This window comes from Aegilops tauschii, unplaced genomic scaffold, assembly GCF_002575655.3.
Source record: "Aegilops tauschii subsp. strangulata cultivar AL8/78 unplaced genomic scaffold, Aet v6.0 Super-Scaffold_285, whole genome shotgun sequence".
NCBI classification, from domain to species: Eukaryota; Viridiplantae; Streptophyta; class Magnoliopsida; order Poales; family Poaceae; genus Aegilops; species Aegilops tauschii.
In genome coordinates, this window is record NW_027332466.1 from 475,575 (window position 1) to 496,809 (window position 21,235).

Genomic DNA, 21,235 nt, shown 5'->3' on the forward strand with positions numbered 1-21,235 from the left:
TTAGAGCTAGAAACCCAACTGGTTTCAGTTTGAGAAAAGGACCTTTAAATGACTATAGATATTGTTCTAAAAAATTGCAATCTCACTGTTATGGCGCTGTTAGAAGGAGGGCGTGAGAGGGCCGGCCGGGGGCCTTGTTGCCCACGGCCGGGCAAGAGGGAAGGGGATTTCCTTCTTAATTCTTGCTTGATTAGATTGATACATCTCCTCTCTTTATATAGAGAGGTTTAATTGACTCCCAAGCAAGGCTTACTTGACCCCTAAGCAAGCGACCCTTATCTCTAATTAACCCTAAGACTAACGGGCTATACCGCCAGCCCAGGCCATTAGGCCCATTACATACTCTAACACTACACCCCACCTGGACATGCAGCTTGTCCTCGAGCTGCAGCCTAACCAACTTATAACCATGACTCGACGCAACACAAATCTAACACCTAAAAACAAGCCTTTTACATCTCGTCTTGTTTTATTACTCTCAACCCGAAATGGACTAGGACAATTTATTTTGGACCCCTTAACAAAAAGTGGACACCATCCGCATGTCGAACGTGCACGTGTACAGCCACCTGGATCCCATGGACACCACCTGGACAAAAGGAGTGCATGTGTATGGCTGTTGGTCTGCACTGCACAGGGAAGAGTGGAGGGTTTGCGATGGAGAATGACGAGGAGGGGTGCGCCCCCCCAACCGCCAATGTCGCAGACTTTGAGGTCGCTGCCCGCGGGGAAAACAGCATGCCCAAGGTCCCCGACGCAGCGGACGAGATCGAGGTCCTTTGTGCGGCGAAACGCAGCTGGGAGGAGCGGCAGTTGCAGACCACGCATCTCCCGCACACGCCGACGCGCTAGGAGGCCGCGCGCAGCAGCCTGCAGCCTCACCGTCGCCGACATGTGGCTGGTAGAGTGGTAGTGATCCAAGCAGGAAGCGGTGACGGCGACGGCGGGAACTTGATCTGCTGGATGGGGACGCCCTGGAGAAGCGGTAATGGCGACGGCGGGAACTTGATCTGGTGGATCGGGACTCCCGCCGGCGCGGTCGATGCGGGGCCGGAGCTGACCGGCGGTGGCTGCTGCATCGGAGCGCCGGGTGCGGCGGTGGCCGCCAGGAGCGGCGGCTGCCACTGTAGTCAGGGCGGGGCGGTGGTGGCAGTGGATGGCAGCTGCAGCGGCCCGGCGAGCGCGGCGGGGATGCCCTGGGGCAGCGGCAGCGGCTGATGCGACGGAGCACCGGGCGCGGCGGAGGCCGCCAGGAGCGATGGCTGCCACTGCAGCCAGGGCGGGGCGGTGGATGGCAGCTGCAGCGGCTGCTGCAGCCGCCCGGCGAGCGCGACGGAGGCCGCTTGGTGCAGCGGCTGCCACGGCGGCGCGGTGGCGGCGATGGGCGGTGCAGCCGGGTGCGGCCCGTAGGAACCCGGCCAAGAACAGGTGGATCTCCTGGACCGCCTGGGTTAGGTCCCGCAGCACCCCGGACACCTCCTTCGGGGTGAGGACGGCGGGGACGGGCGCGACGTAGGATCCCGGCAGCGGAAGAGACGGGTTGGGCGGCGGTGACGACATGATCGAACCGAAGCTAGCTGATACCAAATTGTTATGGCGCTGCTAGAAGGAAGGCGCAAGAGGCCGGCCGGGGCACTTATTGCCCACGGCCGGGCAAGAGGAAAGGGGATTTCCTTCTTAATTCTTGTTTGATTAGATTGATACATCTCCTCTCTTTATATAGAGAGGTTTACTTGACTCCCAAACAAGGCTTACTTGACCTCTAAACAAGCGACCCTTATATCTAATTTACTCTAAGACTAACGGGCTATACCGCCAGCCCAAGCCATTAGGCCCATTACATACTCTAACACCCACACTACTTTTGTATGCATGTTGTCAGTGGTGCTCAAACCAAATAGGGGGCCTCTGCTGTTTTGTTTGTTGCGTCTGGTCCATGCTAAGGGTATTTTTTGATATATTACCGTGTACCTTTTGCTCTGGAGTTTATGAATAAATCAAATAGCTCACGCGCCACCCTATCAACATGGATTAGTGACCCATGTCTTTGATAAATACTCCGTCTGTCCCGTAATATAGGAACTTTTTGAAGAGAACGGACGTTTGACTCTCGGCCTCCATGAAGGCTTTTTTTTTTGAAATTTTCAAAATTCAAACTTTTTGGTTTTGAAAAAAATCTGAAAATGCTGTGCAGGTAATCATGGATGTTATGTGTATGTACGTAAAATTTCAGGATGAAATACGTTCAAATGCGACCTGCACAAAAAAGAAAAATTCATGGCCTGAGAGGATGAATATTATCATGTGTTAAAAAACCCCAGATTTGTCTTTTTTGCACAACCCTCATTTCAACGTATTTTGCTCTGAAAATTTACACACATGTGTGTTATGCCTCCATGTATATCTGTATTATTTTTCTACAATTTTTTTAAACATAGAAAATATGAAATTTGACAAATTTTGAATTTTTGAAAACCGAGCTCCATGGACCCTTACCATGTTAGTCTTCCCTATAATGGTGCACATACACTCCAGTCCAACACAATTTTGCTGTGTTAATAAGAGGTAATTTGACTTACCACTGAAGGGTTTGCCTAGCGGGACTATGTTCAAGTCTTTCGGATGATTGATGCTGAGAAGGTCATTATCGTAACTAATTTCTTTAGCTGGTCAACCTATGTACGGCTAGTATTTCGAGCAGAGCTGCAATCTTGTTCTTATGCACATTCAGGAGCTTAGTAGGGTCTTTTCTTTTTTTGATTTAGTTCATGTAAAAACTAAAAGCCAATGTGTCAGCCCACCAAACCGCAAAATAATCTTTTTATACTTGTCCTTTGTGTGTCCTGATCTCCCAGGTTCTGGTCTTCCTTGGACCCTGTATTCAGCAAGATTGTAACCTTGCCAACTTATCAACATAAACTTGGTTCTAGAAAATTAGGAAATAAGATTGCACGGGATTGAAAGCTAATTTCAGACATTGTTCTGTTGAAAGTTAGAGCAAATCAAAGCTACTGCTGTAATAGGATTGTATCAGGTTGTTACGCTAATGATATGTGTTCCGTACTTTTTAGTTGTCAGCTAGCCCAGGTAAAGCAATTGGTACGGTTAGAGAATTAATGGTGAAACGTTACTTGCAATACAAGTTCTTTCTGTTATCGACACATATAGTCCATGGTTATGAATAGGCTGACATTGAAGAAGAAAAGAAGCACATAGATGTACATAGTTTCTCTGATCCAAATTCTGGTCAACAAACAAACAATTTTAGAGCTAGAACCCAACTGGTTTCAGTTCGAGAAAAGGACATTGAAATGACTAGAGATATTGTTCTAAAATATTGCAGCCTCACCCTACTTTTGTATGCATGTTGTCAGTGGTGCTCAAACCAAATAGGGGGCCTCTGCTGTTTTGTTATGTTGCGTCTGGTCCATGCTAAGGGGTATTTTTTGATATATTACTGTATATCTTTTCTCTGGAGTTTATGAATAAATCAAATAACACACGCGCCACCCATATCAACATGTATTACTGACCCATGTCTTTGTTAAACTAAATGATACCCCGGAAGTTGCTGCGGGAATATATTGCAACATATCTCAATGTGATTCGTTGGATGAAACATGAACATTTGAAGTAATAATATAAAAGGTTAAAACTAAAAATACCTATAATTTATTTTCTTGAGTACTATATAGTTGTAAAATGTTTATTAAACTAGACGATTCTCCGCGCGTTGCTGCTGGATTTCTAAAGGACATCTTGAGATATTGTAGTATTATCTACGAAGAAAATTAAAATCCAGCACCATATGAAAAATATACAACAATGACACAATAGTTGAGATACATATATGTCTCATATTCATTGAATATCACTTGAAAGTAGTATCGCCTAAGACACCATGAAAGTAATACGCTACGTATCTTTACATCAAAGGTCATTGATGTTCAAATAAAAATATAGTACTCGAACAAAATTGTTAAGTTTGTAGCTTAAATAAATAAATATTATTGATCGAATGGCTACATCACATGGTTATTCGTGATAACAATGTAGGAGTATAAAATTGATAAATGGGTAGCATGTAATGGATAGAGGAAGAAATAATAGATTATGTGTTTTTTGTACATGGACAGATGAACTGGTTGAAAGTGGTAGTACTGAAAAAGGAATAACAATAGTCTGGTCCGATGTAGCTGCAGGTTGCCCTATTTGAGTATTTGTCCACATAGGAGTATATTGCTTACCAATCTAGGGAACGGAGTTATTTTGTTAATTATTCTGGGATGGAGCTGACATTACTAATACCCTCCTCACAAAAAAAAGTACTACTACCCAATTAGAAGCACAAATGAAAATTAAAATAACGTGTATATTTATATTTTCAGAGTAACCATCTCACTCAGGTAGATCAGTTCTAAAATGACACCCAATGTGTGTGGCCCAACAACATATGACTTCAATAATCTACTGCTAGTCTGTAGCAAGATTGTAAGAGCATCTCTAGCAGACCCCGTATAATGCCGACCCGTATAAGGCATTTACAGATCGACAAAGATATGTTTTGCGGGTCAAAATCATGCGCGGTAGAGTAGACCCCGTATATAAAATTGTATAATTTAAAAAAAAACTTCCACCGGAGAAATTGCAACCACACTAGTTCATCACATACTACATGATCACACACTAGTTCATCACATACTACATGATCATACATACTGCATTCTACTGCTACTACTAGAGAGGGGTGGGGAATCTCGCGGCGGCAAGGCCGAGGATGATGTACCAAAAAGGAAGAGCTCGCAGACGAGGACGACGCGGTGGAGGAGCTCGGTCCTCCTCGTCGGAGCTGACGAGATCGATGAACTTCTGCCTCTGCTCCTTCGCGGCAAGGTTGGCCACGGCCTTCTGCTTGAGCATGAGGTCTTCGAGCTCCTCATCGTGGCGCCGGCGCCCCGCCTCCTCGCGCAAGCTCCGTTTGTCAATGGCGGCCGTGACCGCGTCGACATCGGCCACGAAATCTTCGGGCCCAACGACACCTTGGCGCTCGATCTCCTCCGCCTCCTGCTTGACGGCGACGAGCTCGCGGTTCTTCGGCTCCTCCGACCACTCCCTCTTCACGGGGATAAGCGCCGCGCCGGAAGGGCCCCTCGTGGCGGAGGAAGAGCCCGCGGCCGAGGAGGGCGACCGCTCGTGCCGGCGGTCGTACTCATCCGTCTCGCAATGGAGGAGTCTTGACGGCGGCTCGAGGCCCTGGTTTGTCCACTTCCTCGCCGCACGCTTCCTCGCGCCGTCCGCGCGGACACACCGCTCGTGCTCGGGGTTGCCGCTGCCGCCGGAGCTGCGGCTGGAGTTCCACATACGGCCCCACATGGCGTTTGGAGGCTGAAGAGGGCTCACCAGCGGCGAGAAATGCGGGGGAGTGAGTGGGAAATCGCGGGGAAACACGGCGGCATGCGGATAGGGTTTCGACCCGTATTTGCCCCCGTAAACCCGTTGATATACGGCTTGAAAGGGGGGGGGGGTTGCAGGCTTACGGGCCGGACGAGTATACTGTTGGGGTACGTAGTAATTTAAAAAAAAATTCTACGCACACGCAAGATCATGGTGATGCATAGCAACCAGAGGGGGGAGTGTTGTCCACGTACCCTCGTAGACCGACAGCGGAAGCGTTATTACAACACGGTTGATGTAGTCCTACGTCTTCACGATCTGACCGATCAAGTACCGAACGCACGACACCTCCGTGTTCAGCACACGTTCAGCTCGATGACGTCCCTCGAACTCCGATCCAGCCGAGTGTTGAGGGAGAGTTTCGTCAGCACGACGGCGTGGTGACGATGATGATGTTCCACCGACGCAGGGCTTCGCCTAAGCTCTGCAACGGTATTATCGAGGTGTAATCTGGTGGAGGGGGGCACCGCACACGGCTAAAATATCGTATATCAAGTGTGTTTAGAGGTGCCCCCCTGCCCCCGTATATAAAGGAGCAAGGGGGAGGCCGGCTGCCCTAGGCGCGCCAAGGAGAGGGGGGGAGTCCTCCTCCTAGTAGGAGTAGGACTCCCCTTTCCTAGTCCAACTAGGAAAAACGGGGGGTGGGGGGGGGGGGAAGGAAAGAGAGGGAGAGGGAAAGGGGGCTGCGCTCCCCTCTCCTAGTCCAACTAGGATTCCTCCTGGGGGGGGGGGCGCCACCTCCTGGCTGCTGCCCTCTCTCCCCCCTCTAGGCCCACTAAGGCCCAATACTTCCCCGGGGGGTTCCGGTAACCCTCCGGCACTCCGGTTAAATCCGAAAATTCTCCGGAACACTTCCGGTGTCCGAATATAGTTGTCCAATATATCAATCTTTATGTCTCGACCATTTCGAGACTCCTCGTCATGTCCGTGATCACATCCGGGACTCCGAACAACCTTCGGTACATCAAAACATATAAACTCATAATATAACTGTCATCGTAACTTTAAGCGTGCGGACCCTACGGGTTCGAGAACTATGTAGACATGACCGAGACACCTCTCCGGTCAATAACCAATAGCGGAACCTGGATGCTCATATTGGTTCCTACATATTCTACGAAGATCTTTATCGGTCAGACCGCATAACAACATACGTTGTTCCCTTTGTCATCGGTATGTTACTTGCCCGAGATTCGATCGTCGGTATCTCGATACCTAGTTCAATCTCGTTACCGGCAAGTCTCTTTACTCGTTTCGTAATACACCATCCCGCAACTAACTCATTAGTCACAATACTTGCAAGGCTTATAGTGATGTGCATTACTGAGTGGGCCCAGAGATACCTCTCCGACAATCGGAGTGACAAATCCTAATCTCGAAATACGCCAACCCAACAAGTACCTTTGGAGACACCTGTAGAGCACCTTTATAATCACCCATTTACGTTGTGATGTTTGGTAGCACACAAAGTGTTCCTCCGGTAAACGGGAGTTGCATAATCTCATAGTCATAGGAACATGTATAAGTCATGAAGAAAGCAATAGCAACATACTAAAAGATCGGGTGCTAAGCTAACGGAATGGGTCAAGTCAATCACGTCATTGTCCTAATGAGGTGATCCCGTTAATCAAATGACAACTCATGTCTATGGCTAGGAAACATAACCATCTTTGATTAACGAGCTAGTCAAGTAGAGGCATACTAGTGACACTTTGTTTGTCTATGTATTCACACATGTATTATGTTTCCGGTTAATACAATTCTAGCATGAATAATAAACATTTATCATGATATAAGGAAATAAATAATACTTTATTATTGCCTCTAGGGCATATTTCCTTCAGTCTCCCACTGGCACTAGAGTCAATAATCTAGATTACACTGTAATGATTCTCACACCCATGGAGTCTTGGTGCTGATCATGTTTTGCTCGTGGAAGAGGCTTAGTCAACGGGTCTGCAACATTCAGATCCGTATGTATCTTGCAAATTTCTATGTCTCCCACCCTAAATCCCGGATGGAATTGAAGCGTCTTTTGATGTGCTTGGTTCTCTTGTGAGATCTGGATTCCTTTGCTAAGGCAATTGCACCAGTATTGTCACAAAAGATTTTCATTGGTCCCGATGCACTAGGTATGACACCTAGATCGGATATGAACTCCTTCATCCAGACTCCTTCATTTGCTGCTTCCGAAGCAGCTATGTACTCCGCTTCACACGTAGATCCCGCCACGACACTTTGCTTAGAACTGCACCAACTGACAGCTCCACCGTTCAATGTAAACACGTATCCGGTTTGCGATTTAGAATCGTCCGGATCAGTGTCAAAGCTTGCATCAACGTAACCACTTACGATGAGCTCTTTGTCACCTCCATAAACGAGAAACATATCCTTAGTCCTTTTTAGGTATTTCAGGATGTTCTTGACCGCTGTCCAGTGATCCACTCCTGGATTACTTTGGTACCTCCCTGCTAAACTTATAGCAAGGCACACATCAGGTCTGGTACACAGCATTGCATACATGATAGAGCCTATGGTTGAAGCATAGGGAACATCTTTCATCTTCTCTCTATCTTCTGCAGTGGTCGGGCATTGAGTCTTACTCAATCTCACACCTTGTAGTACAGGCAAGAACCCTTTCTTTGCTTGATCCATTTTGAACTTCTTCAAAACTTTGTCAAGGTATGTGCTTTGTGAAAGTCCAATTAAGCGTCTTGATCTATCTCTATAGATCTTAATGCCTAATATATATGCAGCTTCACCGAGGTCTTTCATTGAAAAACTCTTATTCAAGTATCCCTTTATGCTATCCAGAAATTCTATATCATTTCCAATCAGCAATATGTCATCCACATATAATATCAGAAATGCTATCGAGCTCCCACTCACTTTCTTGTAAATACAGGCTTCTCCAAAAGTCTGTATAAAACCAAATGCTTTGATCACACTATCAAAGCGTTTATTCCAACTCCGAGAGGCTTGCACCAGTCCATAAATGGATCGCCGGAGCTTGCACACTTTGTTAGTTCCCTTTGGATCGACAAAACCTTCCGGTTGCATCATATACAACTCTTCTTCCAGAAATCCATTCAGGAATGCAGTTTTGACATCCATTTGCCAAATTTCACAATCATAAAATGCAGCAATAGCTAACATGATTCGGACAGACTTAAGCATCGCTATGGGTGAGAAGGTCTCATCGTAGTCAATCCCTTGAACTTGTCGAAAACCTTTCGCAACAAGTCGAGCTTTATAGACAGTAATATTACCATCAGCGTCAGTCTTCTTCTTGAAGATCCATTTATTTTCAATGGCTTGCCGACCATTGGGCAAGTCAACCAAAGTCCATACTTTGTTCTCATACATGGATCCCATCTCGGATTTCATGGCTTCAAGCCATTTTGCGGAATCTGGGCTCACCATCGCTTCTTCATAGTTCGTAGGTTCATCATGGTCTAGTAACATGACCTCCAGAACAGGATTACCGTACCACTCTGGTGCGGATCTTGATCTAGTTGACCTACGAGGTTCAGTAATAACTTGATCTGAAGTTTCATGATCATTATCATTAACTTCCTCACTAATTGGTGTAGGTGTCGCAGAAACTGATTTCTGCGATGATCTACTTTCCAATAAGGGAGCAGGTACAGTTACCTCATCAAGTTCTACTTTCCTCCCACTCACATCTTTCGAGAGAAACTCCTTCTCTAGAAAGGATCCATTCCTAGCAACGAATATCTTGCCTTCGGATCTGTGATAGAAGGTGTACCCAGCAGTCTCTTTTGGGTATCCTATGAAGACACATTTCTCCGATTTAGGTTCGAGCTTATCAGGTTGAAGTTTCTTCACATAAGCATCGCAACCCCAAACTTTAAGATACGACAACTTTGGTTTCTTACCAAACCATAGTTCATAAGGCGTCGTCTCAACGGATTTTGATGGTGTCCTATTTAGAGTGAATGCAGCCGTCTCTAAAGCATAACCCAAAAATGATAGCGGTAAATCAGTAAGAGACATCATAGATCATACCATATCTAATAAAGTACGATTACGACGTTCGGACACACCATTATGCTGTGGTGTTCCGGGTGGCGTGAGTTGTGAAACTATTCCGCATTATTTCAAATGTAGGCCAAACTCGAACTCAAATATTCTCCTCCACGATCAGATCGTAGGAATTTTATTTTCTTGTTACGATGATTTTCAACTTCACTCTGAAATTCTTTGAACTTTTCAAATGTTTCAGACTTATGTTTCATCAAGTAGATATACCCATATCTGCTCAAATCATCTGTGAAGGTGAGAAAATAACGATATCCGCCACGAGCGTCAATATTCATCGGACCACATACATCTGTATGTATGATTTCCAACAAATCTGTTGCTCTCTCCATAGTTCCGGAGAACGGTGTTTTTGTCATCTTGCCCATGAGGCACGGTTCGCAAGTACCAAGTGATTCAAAATCAAGTGATTCCAAAATTCCATCAGTATGGAGTTTCTTCATGCGCTTTACACCGATATGACCCAAACGGCAGTGCCACAAATAAGTTGCACTGTCATTATTAACTCTGCATCTTTTGGCTTCGACATTATGAATATGTGTATCACTACTATCGAGATTCACTAAAAATAGACCACTCTTCAAGGGTACATGACCATAAAAGATATTATTCATATAAATAGAACAACCATTATTCTCTGATTTAAATGAATAACCGTCTCGCATTAAACAAGATCTAGATATAATATTCATGCTCAACGCTGGCACCAAATAACAATTATTTAGGTCTAAAACTAATCCCGAAGGTAGATGTAGAGGTAGCGTGCCGACGGCGATCACATCGACTTTGGAACCATTTCCCACGCGCATCGTCACCTCGTCCTTAGCCAATCTTCGCTTAATCCGTAGCCCCTGTTTCGAGTTGCAAATATTAGCAACAGAACCAGTATCAAATACCCAGGTGCTACTGCGAGTATTAGTAAGGTACACATCAATAACATGTATATCACATATACCTTTGTTAACCTTGCTATCCTTCTTATCCGCCAAATACTTGGGGCAGTTCCGCTTCCAATGACCAGTCTGCTTACAGTAGAAGCACTCAGTTTCAGGCTTAGGTCCAGACTTGGATTTCTTCTCCTGAACAGCAACTTGCTTACTGTTCTTCTTGAAGTTCCCTTTCTTCTTTCCTTTGCCCTTTTTCTTGAAACTAGTGGTTTTACTGACCTCAACACTTGATGCTCCTTTTTGATTTCTACCTCCGGTGCCTTTAGCATTGCGAAGAGCTCGGGAATTGTCTTATCCATCCCTTGCATGTTATAGTTCATCACGAAGCTCTTGTAGCTTGGTGGCAGTGATTGAAGAATTCTGTCAATGACGCAATCATCCGGAAGTTGAACTCCCAGTTGAATCAAGTGATTATTATACCCAGACATTCTGAGTATATGCTCACTGACAGAACTATTCTCTTCCATCTTGCAGCTATAGAACTTATTGGAGACTTCATATCTCTCAATCCGGGCATTTGCTTGAAATATTAACTTCAACTCCTGGAACATCTCATATGCTCCATGACGTTCAAAACGTCGTTGAAGACCCGGTTCTAAGCCGTAAAGCATGGCACACTGAACTATTGAGTAGTCATCAGCTTTGCTCTGCTAGACGTTCATAACTTCTGGCGTCGCTCTTGCAGGAGGCCTGGCACCTAGCGGTGCTTCTAGGACGTAATTCTTCTGTGCAGCAATGAGGATAATCCTCAAGTTACGGACCCAGTCCGTGTAATTGCTACCATCATCTTTCAACTTAGCTTTCTCAAGGAACGCATTAAAATTCAACGGAACAACAGCACGGGCCATTTATCTACAATTAACATAGACAAGCAAGATACTATCAGGTACTAAGTTCATGATAAATTTAAGTTCAATTAATCATATTACTTAAGAACTCCCACTTAGATAGACATCCCTCTAATCATCTAAGTGATTACGTGATCCAAATCAACTAAACCATGTCCGATTAACACGTGAGATGGAGTAGTTTCAATGGTGAACATCACTATGTTGATCATATCTACTATATGATTCACGCTCGACCTTTCGGTCTCTGTGTTCCGAGGCCATATCTGTATATGCTAGGCTCATCAAGTTTAACCTGAGTATTCCGCGTGTGCAACTGTTTTGCACCCGTTGTATTTGAACGTAGAGCCTATCACACCCGATTAACACGTGGTGTCTCAGCACGAAGAACTTTCGCAACGGTGCATACTCAGGGAGAACACTTTATCTTGAAATTTTAGTGAGAGATCATCTTATAATGCTACCGTCAATCAAAGCAAGATAAGATGCATAAAGGATTAACATCACATGCAATCAATATAAGTGATATGATATGGCCATCATTATCTTGTGCTTGTGATCTCCATCTCCGAAGCACCGTGCTCGTGATCTCCATCTCCGAAGCACCATGCTCATGATCTCCATCTCCGAAGCACCGTCATGATCACCATCGTCATCGGCGCGACACCTTGATCTCCATCGTAGTATCGTTGTCGTCTCGCCAACTAATTGCTTTTACAACTATCGCTACTGCTTAGTGATAAAGTAAAACTATTACATGGCGATTGCATTTCATACAATAAAGCGACAACCATATGGCTCCTGCCAGTTGCCAATAACTCGGTTACAAAACATGATCATCTCACACAACAAATTATATCACATCATGTCTTGACCATATCACATCACAACATGCCCTGCAAAAACAAGTTAGACGTCCTCTACTTTGTTGTTGCAAGTTTTACGTGGCTGCTACGGGCTTAGCAAGAACCGTTCTTACCTACGCATCAAAACCACAACGATAGTTTGTCAAGTTGGTGCTGTTTTAACCTTTGCAAGGACCGGGCGTAGCCACACTCGGTTCAACTAAAGTGAGAGAGACAGACACCCGCCGGTCACCTTTAAGCAACGAGTGCTCGCAACGGTGAAACCAGTCTCGCGTAAGCGTACGCGTAATGTCGGTCCGGGCCGCTTCATCTCACAATACCGCTGAACCAAAGTATGACATGCTGGTAAGCAGCATGACTTATATCGCCCACAACTCACTTGTGTTCTACTCGTGCATAGCATCAACGCATAAAACCAGGCTCGGATGCCACTGTTGGGGAACGTAGTAATTTCAACAGTTTTCCTACGCACACGCAAGATCATGGTGATGCATAGCAACGAGAGGGGGGAGTGTTGTCCACGTACCCTCGTAGACCGATAGCGGAAGCGTTATTGCAACGCGGTTGATGTAGTCGTACGTCTTCACGATCCGACCGATCAAGTACCGAACGCACGGCACCTCCGAGTTCAGCACACGTTCAGCTCGATGACGTCCCTCGAACTCCGATCCAGCCGAGTGTTGAGGGAGAGTTTCGTCAGCACGACGGCGTGGTGACGATGATGATGTTCCACCGACGCAGGGCTTCGCCTAAGCTCCGCAACGGTATTATCGAGGTGTAATCTGGTGGAGGGGGGCACCGCACACGGCTAAAATATCGTATATCAAGTGTGTTTAGAGGTGCCCCCTGCCCCCGTATATAAAGGAGCAAGCGGGAGGCCGACTGCCCTAGGCGCGCCAAGGAGAGGGGGGGAGTCCTCCTCCTAGTAGGAGTAGGACTCCCCTTTCCTAGTCCAACTAGGAAAAAAAAGGGGGGGGGGGAAGGAAAGAGAGCGAGAGGGAGAGGGAAAGGGGGCTGCGCCCCCCTCTCCTAGTCCAACTAGGATTCCTCCTGGGGGGGGGGGCGCCACCTCCTGGCTGCTGCCCTCTCTCTCCCCTCTAGGCCCACTAAGGCCCAATACTTCCCCGGGGGGTTCCGGTAACCCTCCGGCACTCCGGTTAAATCCGAAAATTCTCCGGAACACTTCCGGTGTCCGAATATAGTTGTCCAATATATCAATCTTTATGTCTCGACCATTTCGAGACTCCTCGTCATGTCCGTGATCACATCCGGGACTCCGAACAACCTTCGGTACATCAAAACATATAAACTCATAATATAACTGTCATCGTAACTTTAAGCGTGCGGACCCTACGGGTTCGAGAACTATGTAGACATGACCGAGACACCTCTCCGGTCAATAACCAATAGCGGAACCTGGATGCTCATATTGGTTCCTACATATTCTACGAAGATCTTTATCGGTCAGACCGCATAACAACATACGTTGTTCCCTTTGTCATCGGTATGTTACTTGCCCGAGATTCGATCATCGGTATCTCGATACCTAGTTCAATCTCGTTACCGGCAAGTCTCTTTACTCGTTTCGTAATACACCATCCCGCAACTAACTCATTAGTCACAATGCTTGCAAGGCTTATAGTGATGTGCATTACTGAGTGGGCCCAGAGATACCTCTCCGACAACCCAACAAGTACCTTTGGAGACACCTGTAGAGCACCTTTATAATCACCCATTTACGTTGTGACGTTTGGTAGCACACAAAGTGTTCCTCCGGTAAACGGGAGTTGCATAATCTCATAGTCATAGTAACATGTATAAGTCATGAAGAAAGCAATAGCAACATACTAAACGATCGGGTGCTAAGTTAACGGAATGGGTCAAGTCAATCACGTCATTGTCCTAATGAGGTGATCCCGTTAATCAAATGACAACTCATGACTATGGCTAGGAAACATAACCATCTTTGATTAACGAGCTAGTCATGTAGAGGCATACTAGTGACACTTTGTTTGTCTATGTATTCACACATGTATTATGTTTCCGGTTAATACAATTCTAGCATGAATAATAAACATTTATCATGATATAAGGAAATAAATAATACTTTATTATTGCCTCTAGGGCATATTTCCTTCATATACAGGCTCTGTTCTGGCCAGAAAATAGGCTGAGCCCGTATACTCGCCGGAATTATGTGGGTTCGCGAGATATACGGGGTCTGCTAGAGTTGCTCTAAAATTATATCAAAAGACTAATTAGACAGTAGCTAGACTTCATCACCTCTCCAAAGTTGGCCCATATACTGGTTCAGTATAGATAAGAAAACACTCGAACTGAAAGAAAATAAATGGGAAATAAAAAAAAAGCTTTTGGCCCATGTATGAGAAAGGCAAGCGGAAGCCATTGTCATCAACACTAAAGAGTTTCACCTAAAAATGCAAGCAAGAGTTTTGCAAGTCATAATCGTTCAACAAAGGATGGAGAAAAAAAAGTAGCTTGTAGTATGACAGATGAGGGACGCCTTTGGGCTGACCGGAGCTATTATGGCAGGTGCTTCACTCGGGGTTGGGGAGTTGCCGGCGCATCCATACGCGAGCAGCAAATATTTGATAGCGTTAAGCCATGTTTCAGGATGAAATGACATGCTTGCATGTTGAGAGACATATGATAGTGGGGTAGGCCTTTTCTCATGCATGTTTTGATGTGGCATGCTTGCATTTTGAGAGAAATAGTTAATGGACGCTAGCTATTTAGGTACAGAAGATACTCGCTCCGACTTATAATATATGAATGTTATTCCAGCTATGTTAGCTTGAAAAACGTTTCTATATTATGGGACGGAGAGAGTATATTACTGTATGTATTTCGCATAATCATATTTCAATGGTATATTTTGAATCGAACTCAAATAATTTGGATCTTTAGTTTGAGGGAGTCGGCGTCCTATGTCTCTATTGCTCGAACATATTTATTTAGCTTGTTTCCGGCATACAACGTTTTAAAGAAAATCAAAAGAATGGGACTGACAAGTTAAAGCAAATAAAGTAATCAAACGTATTTATTTAGCTTGTTTCCTGCATACAGAGTTTAGTTTAAAGAAAATTTAAAGAATTGGACCGACAAGTTAAAGCAAATAAAGCAAATAGGCCGGTCCGCCCCATCTCCGATGGCCTCTAGGCCATGCAGGTGCGGAGGATATCGGCCCTTCGCCGGCGGGAGGGACTCTGTTCTCGTTCTTGTTAGGTTCAAGGTCTTGGTTGGGGCTATGTGGTGGCGGCAATGCCCCTTAGTAGGAATGATGTCTCCCACGTTCTACCCCCGTCTGGATGGTGCGTCTAGCATCGTTGGAGGGCGTGTGGAGGTGTGTCTATGCGGATCTCACGGGATTTGATCGGTGCTGGTCTTCGGTGGATCTATTTGGATCTGGTCTTCGTCTTTGTCTGGGTGTTTACATGTTTGATTTTTCTGATCTATGACTTTCTTCATCATCGATGGTTGCTACTCTGATGCGCTGGTCATATGGGGCATTAGCACGAGTGCACGACGACTTCCCAACTGTTTACTACAACAAGGTTTGCCTAGCTCCGCTGAAGGAGGAGCGAATGACGGTGGCGCGCCTTCGGCTCTCTCCAATGCTTGTAGTCATCGCTAAGTGGTCCACGGATATGACTGAAATTTTTATTACCTCTGTTGTTCTTTGTACTGCCATGATTAAAGATAAATAGAGTGGAAGTTTCTCGCAAAATAAAAGTTAAAGCAAATAGTACAAAACAGAAATAGTAGGGTGATCACATGACGTGTGGTTCCTAGTTTTGTAAAAAAGAGAGCTTATTTACGATTCTTAAGGAAAAGTTGAAAGAAGGAAAGAATTGCAAGTTAAAAGGAGAATATGTTGGCAAATAGTGAAACAGAAGCACCTTGTTATGCTAATCATACCAATTTTAGCAAGGAAGGGAAGCTAAAATATTCTTGTTCAACAAAAAACACAATAACCAAAATTAATAATTGTTTCATGTCTGAGTATAACCTCTCGCAAATCTATTTGCTTGGCTACATGCCCACAGAAAAAGGAAGGATCTTTTGTACCGGTTCATGGGAGGAGATCTTCGCCGGTTTCTAAACCGTTGAGGACTCATATTGACAATTCAGATTGTACACAAAAAGATCACTGATAATCAATGTATTTTTATGATAATCAATGTTTCTTAAACTTTTTTGAACTCCAGCCTATTTTTGCGTTCAGTATGCATCATTCAAAGCGACGTCATCAATTTCAACACGTTCTGACATCATTTGCCGTTTTTCAGTCATTTACCGATTTGTTTAGAGAGCTAAATGACGGTGAAATTGAAAATCACTACAAAATGAACTCTGAAAATGTTGGAACTTGGCATGGTATCATCATTTCACCCGCATAGCATGTGCAAAAGAGTAGACAGGGTCACAGCGAAAACTGGACGCACCTCGTGTACAAACTGGACAATCTCTTTCGGAGTATGAGGGTTTCGGACGAGAACTCATCTGTTACACGGGCACTTCAATGTTTTTTAAACTTTTTCGAACTCCAGCCTATATTTGCGTTCAGTATGCATCATTCAAAGCGACGTCATCAATTTCCAACACGTTCTGACATCGTTTGCTGTTTTTCAGTCATTTACCGATTTGTTTAGAGAGGTAAATGATGGTGAAATTGAAAATCACTACAAAATGAACTCTGAAAATGTTGGAACTTGGCATGGTATCATCATTTCACCCGCATAGCATGTGCAAAAGAGTAGAGAGGGTCACGGCAAAAACTGGACGCACCTCGTGTACAAACTGGACAATCTCTTTCAGAGTATGAGGGTTTCGGACGAGAACTCATCTGTTACACGGGCACTTCAACGTTTTTTAAACTCCAGCCTATTTTTGCGTTCAGTATGCATCATAATAAAACAAAAAATAAATAAAACAGAAAAGATAAAAACTATATAAAAAAATTACTCAAAAATAAATAGCAGAAAATAAATAATGCAGAAAAGAAAAAAACTATATAAAAAATTGTTATATTCATAAAGAAACTAAATACAGCCAAAAAAAGTACTCAGAAATAAATAGAAGAAAATTATATAAAAAATTGTTGGGGCGCTGCCCAGTGGGCCTGCCAGACCTAGGGTTTGCAAATACAGGCCCAGAAGGGCCAGCGGGCTCAAAGGACAGCGCGCCGAAGTTAGGCCCAGAAGCCTGCTATATAGAGAAGTTCGAAGGAGCAGCCGCAGCTGGGTTTATAAACCAGTGCGGCTGCCCTTCGCTCGGTGAGGTGGGACTAAACATTGTGCACTGCTGGTGGCAGCGCACAACCATTAGTACCGGTTGGTGGCTCCAATCGGTACTAATGCGTGGGCCTTTAGTACCGGTTCAAGCCACGAACCGGTACTAAAGGGGGCTGTTTCCCGCCGCTTGACCTGGCGAAAATTGGCCTAGTACCGGTTGGTGGCTCCAACCGGTACTAAAGGCCCCTCATATATATATGGCACTTACGAAAAAATCAGTTTCGTCGACCCACTTCTTCTCCAACTTCTTCGCGCGACATCGCCGCCGCCGCGCCGTCGCCCATCGCGCGCCACCCTCGCCGGCCCCGCCTCCCTCGCCGCCCCCGCCGCGCGCCGTCCCCCCCGCCGCCCGTCGTCGTCGTCACCGCCGTCGGCCCCACCGCCCGTCGTACGCCGTCACCGCCGTCGCCCCCGCCGCCCGTCGCCACCGCCCCATACTACGTCGCCGTCTTGATCGCGCCGTCGCCCCCGGCCCGCCGCCCGTTGTCGCGCCGTCCCGTCGCATCGCCGTCTCGCGCCGCAGCCCGTACGCCCCCCCCCCCCCCCCCCCCCCCCCGCGCGTACACACACACACACATACACACACACACATATTTTTTTTTACTTATTTTCTGTTTTCTGTTGTTTTGATTAATGTTAGATGAATTACGTAGATAAGAATGTTAGAATGTTAATGTTAGATGAATTATATGAAAAAAATGTTACATATTAATGTCAATTTTAGATGAATTAGCTAGATATTAATTAGGTATATATATGACATTTGAACTAGTTGAATTAATATAACTAGTTTATTTTTAGTATGAAAATTAATAGAACAAGTTTATTTTTAGTAAGAAAATTTAGGGATATGAGATTATTTGAACTAGTTGAATTAATATAACTAGTTTATTTTTAGTAAATGCTTAGTTGAACTAGTTGAATTAGTAGAACTAGTTTATTTTTAGTAAGAAAATTTAGGTATATGAGATTTGATGATCTAATTAAAATATTACTATATATAGCTACTTTATATATTTTAGTAAGAAAATTAATAGAACTAGTTTATTTTTAGTAAATTCTTAGTTGAGTTAGTTGAATTAATAGAACTAGTCTATTTTTAGTAAGAAAATTTAGATATCTGAGATTTGATTATCTAATTAAAATATTACTATATAGAACTAGCTACTTTATTTTAGTAAGAAAATTAATAGAACAAGTTTATTTTTATTAAATGCTTAGCTGAATTAGTTGAATTAATAGAACTAGTTGAACTAATAGAAGTAGTTGAATTAGTTGAATTAATAGAACTAGTAAGTGTTTAATGTTTCACCTATATGAACATAGGAAATGTCGTCTGACGATGAAAAAGATTTCATTAAGTGCGAATACTGTGAAGACCAGCGCGGCCTGTGCGACAGAAATTTCCTTGTTGGTGATAGGCGCTTCAGCATCAAGCTGGATGAGACCTTCGAAGTGGATACAGTAAGTCACAACGACAAGTCTTTTTTCGTAATTAAGCATGACTTATATATGCTTCATTTGCTTCAACTTATAATTTTAAATTTTCACTATTCTACTAGCGCATCCCCTGCCATGCAAGAATTTTTGTCTTGGATAAGATAGGTTTCAGTGCTATGGAAACTATGAAGGTAAAGAGAGTTTACCTGAAGACCGAGCATGGTTATACTTTCAACGTCAAATTATACAATGCAGACACGTACACCTATTTTGAATGCAAAACTTGGCAAGCACTATGCAAGGCTTATGCATTTGAGCCTGATATGGTTATCACCTTTGATATTCGTCCGGAAGATGATATTGAAGGTAATAGAGACATCTGGGTCGATGTGCAGACGCCTCCAGTTCTACCATTGTGTGAGTTTCTCAACCATATTTATGTCTTTGATATTGTTTATTCAAAAATAGTTGACAACTAATTTCTATTGACAGCTTATTTCCATTCAAGCAAACATGTCCGGCGCTTGGTAGACAGGACCTACTACTGTCCCGGAGCTGAACTAAACTGCGAGGAGATAAGTCATTATGTTTCATGGCTTGAGGATCTTCATACTGTTAAGACAAATTTTCTTCCTGCACTTAGAAATGTTAGTACTCAAAACGTGCGACCAATAGTGATCGTATTGAACTACGGTCACATCTATTTATGAAAGATGGTAAGATTTTTACTATTTGTCCTCAGTGCATCTTTTGCATACATTATTTTTTTGCTAAACTTTCATTGCTAAGTATATTAATTACTATATGATGTTCTTCAACAGGGACTCCCGATAACAGTTGTGCCTCAGTGGATCGAGACTAAAGGTCACATGTCAATGGTTAGCTTACGGCCAAGATATCCTACATTGCACATGAGTGCATTCAGGATTTCTAAAAGCAATGAATGCTTAATAGTGAAAGATTGGAGCAAAATTGTTAACGATCCCAGAGAAGTACTAGGGGGCAGCAATGAGAAGCGCAGCCCATGATTAGGAGACAGGTTCATCTGCATGCTCCAGTATGATGAATCAGGAGAGGTATACATGTTCTAAGCTATTTTACCTGAGAGAGAGAGAGAGAGAGAGCAGCAGGAGTGATTTAGCTAGTTCATGCTCTTAGTACTTTTGTCCTCTCATGTCCGTGTTCTTCGTCCTGAACTTAATCTCAAAGGGTGATTTGCTTTTGTGGTGTTATGAACGCTTATAATATGATGACCATGTTGAACTCGATGATATCTTTGCTTCTGGTACAAGTGAATGTTTTTTCTTTAAGCTAGTGTTGGTGCTGATTAGATAGCGGTAATGACTATGATGATTAAACAATGGTAATGACGACTATGATGACTTTTAGCTAGCTAGTTTACTGTTGTTGATGATATGATGCAAGAGTTTTTATATTAATATGATGATGATGATGATGAGTTATTATATCATTTATAAAAGAAACCGCAGATTAGTTTCAGCTGGATGGATCCTAGCTAAGTGATCAAGTATATGCCATATCCATATTATACTTGATCACTTAATTATAGGTGATCAAGTATAATATGGATATGGCATATACTTGATCACTTAGCTAGGATCCACATGCATCCAGTCGAAACTAATCTGCGGTACTTTCACCTAATGATTTAACAACTAAAATAATCACTAAATTAAATTGAAAACACAAAATTAAAGGAAAAATAAAAAATAATACCAAAACACCCCCAAACATTTAGTACCGGTTACCAACCGGTACTAATGTCCTGCACGCACCCGAGCCTGGCTCGTGCCACGTGGTGGCACTTTAGCGCCAGTTCGTGATGAACCGGTACTAAAGGGGGGGACCTTTAGTCCCCACTCTTTAGTGCCGGTTGTGGAACCGGCACTAAAAGCCCTTACGAACCGGCGCTAAAACCCGGTTCTGCACTAGTGGGTGCACATCAAGTAGAAGCAGAGCCTGTTGCAATCCATCGATTCGTGTTGCGCCTCTGCCATTCTTGCCGAGAGACTCCGCCGAGAGAGTCGATTCATCTAATCGATCAGCCCATGTCAAGTTCACGTGCAGGTGTAGATACGTGTGCTGGTGCTTGTTACAATGCAACTTGTATCACTAGGAGGTCAAAGCCACCATATATATGATGTACATGAGGATGCCAAAAGTCCAGAATATGCTGAAGACGCTGTAGGAGACAACATCACAGAGAGACGAACACCAAGCACCGAGCGACGGCGCATGTGCGAGACGGGATCAATATAGGGAACACTGTCAGAAGTCAGCGA

At 44.2% G+C, this 21,235-nt stretch overlaps 1 protein-coding gene across 2 annotated transcripts in view; it reads left to right on the top strand.

Moving 5' to 3' along the window:
• LOC109749941 (F-box protein At5g07610) overlaps positions 1 to 21,235 on the top strand; it is a 138,780-nt gene that overhangs the window by 97,144 nt on the left and 20,401 nt on the right. The gene's annotated exons all lie outside the window — the stretch shown is intronic.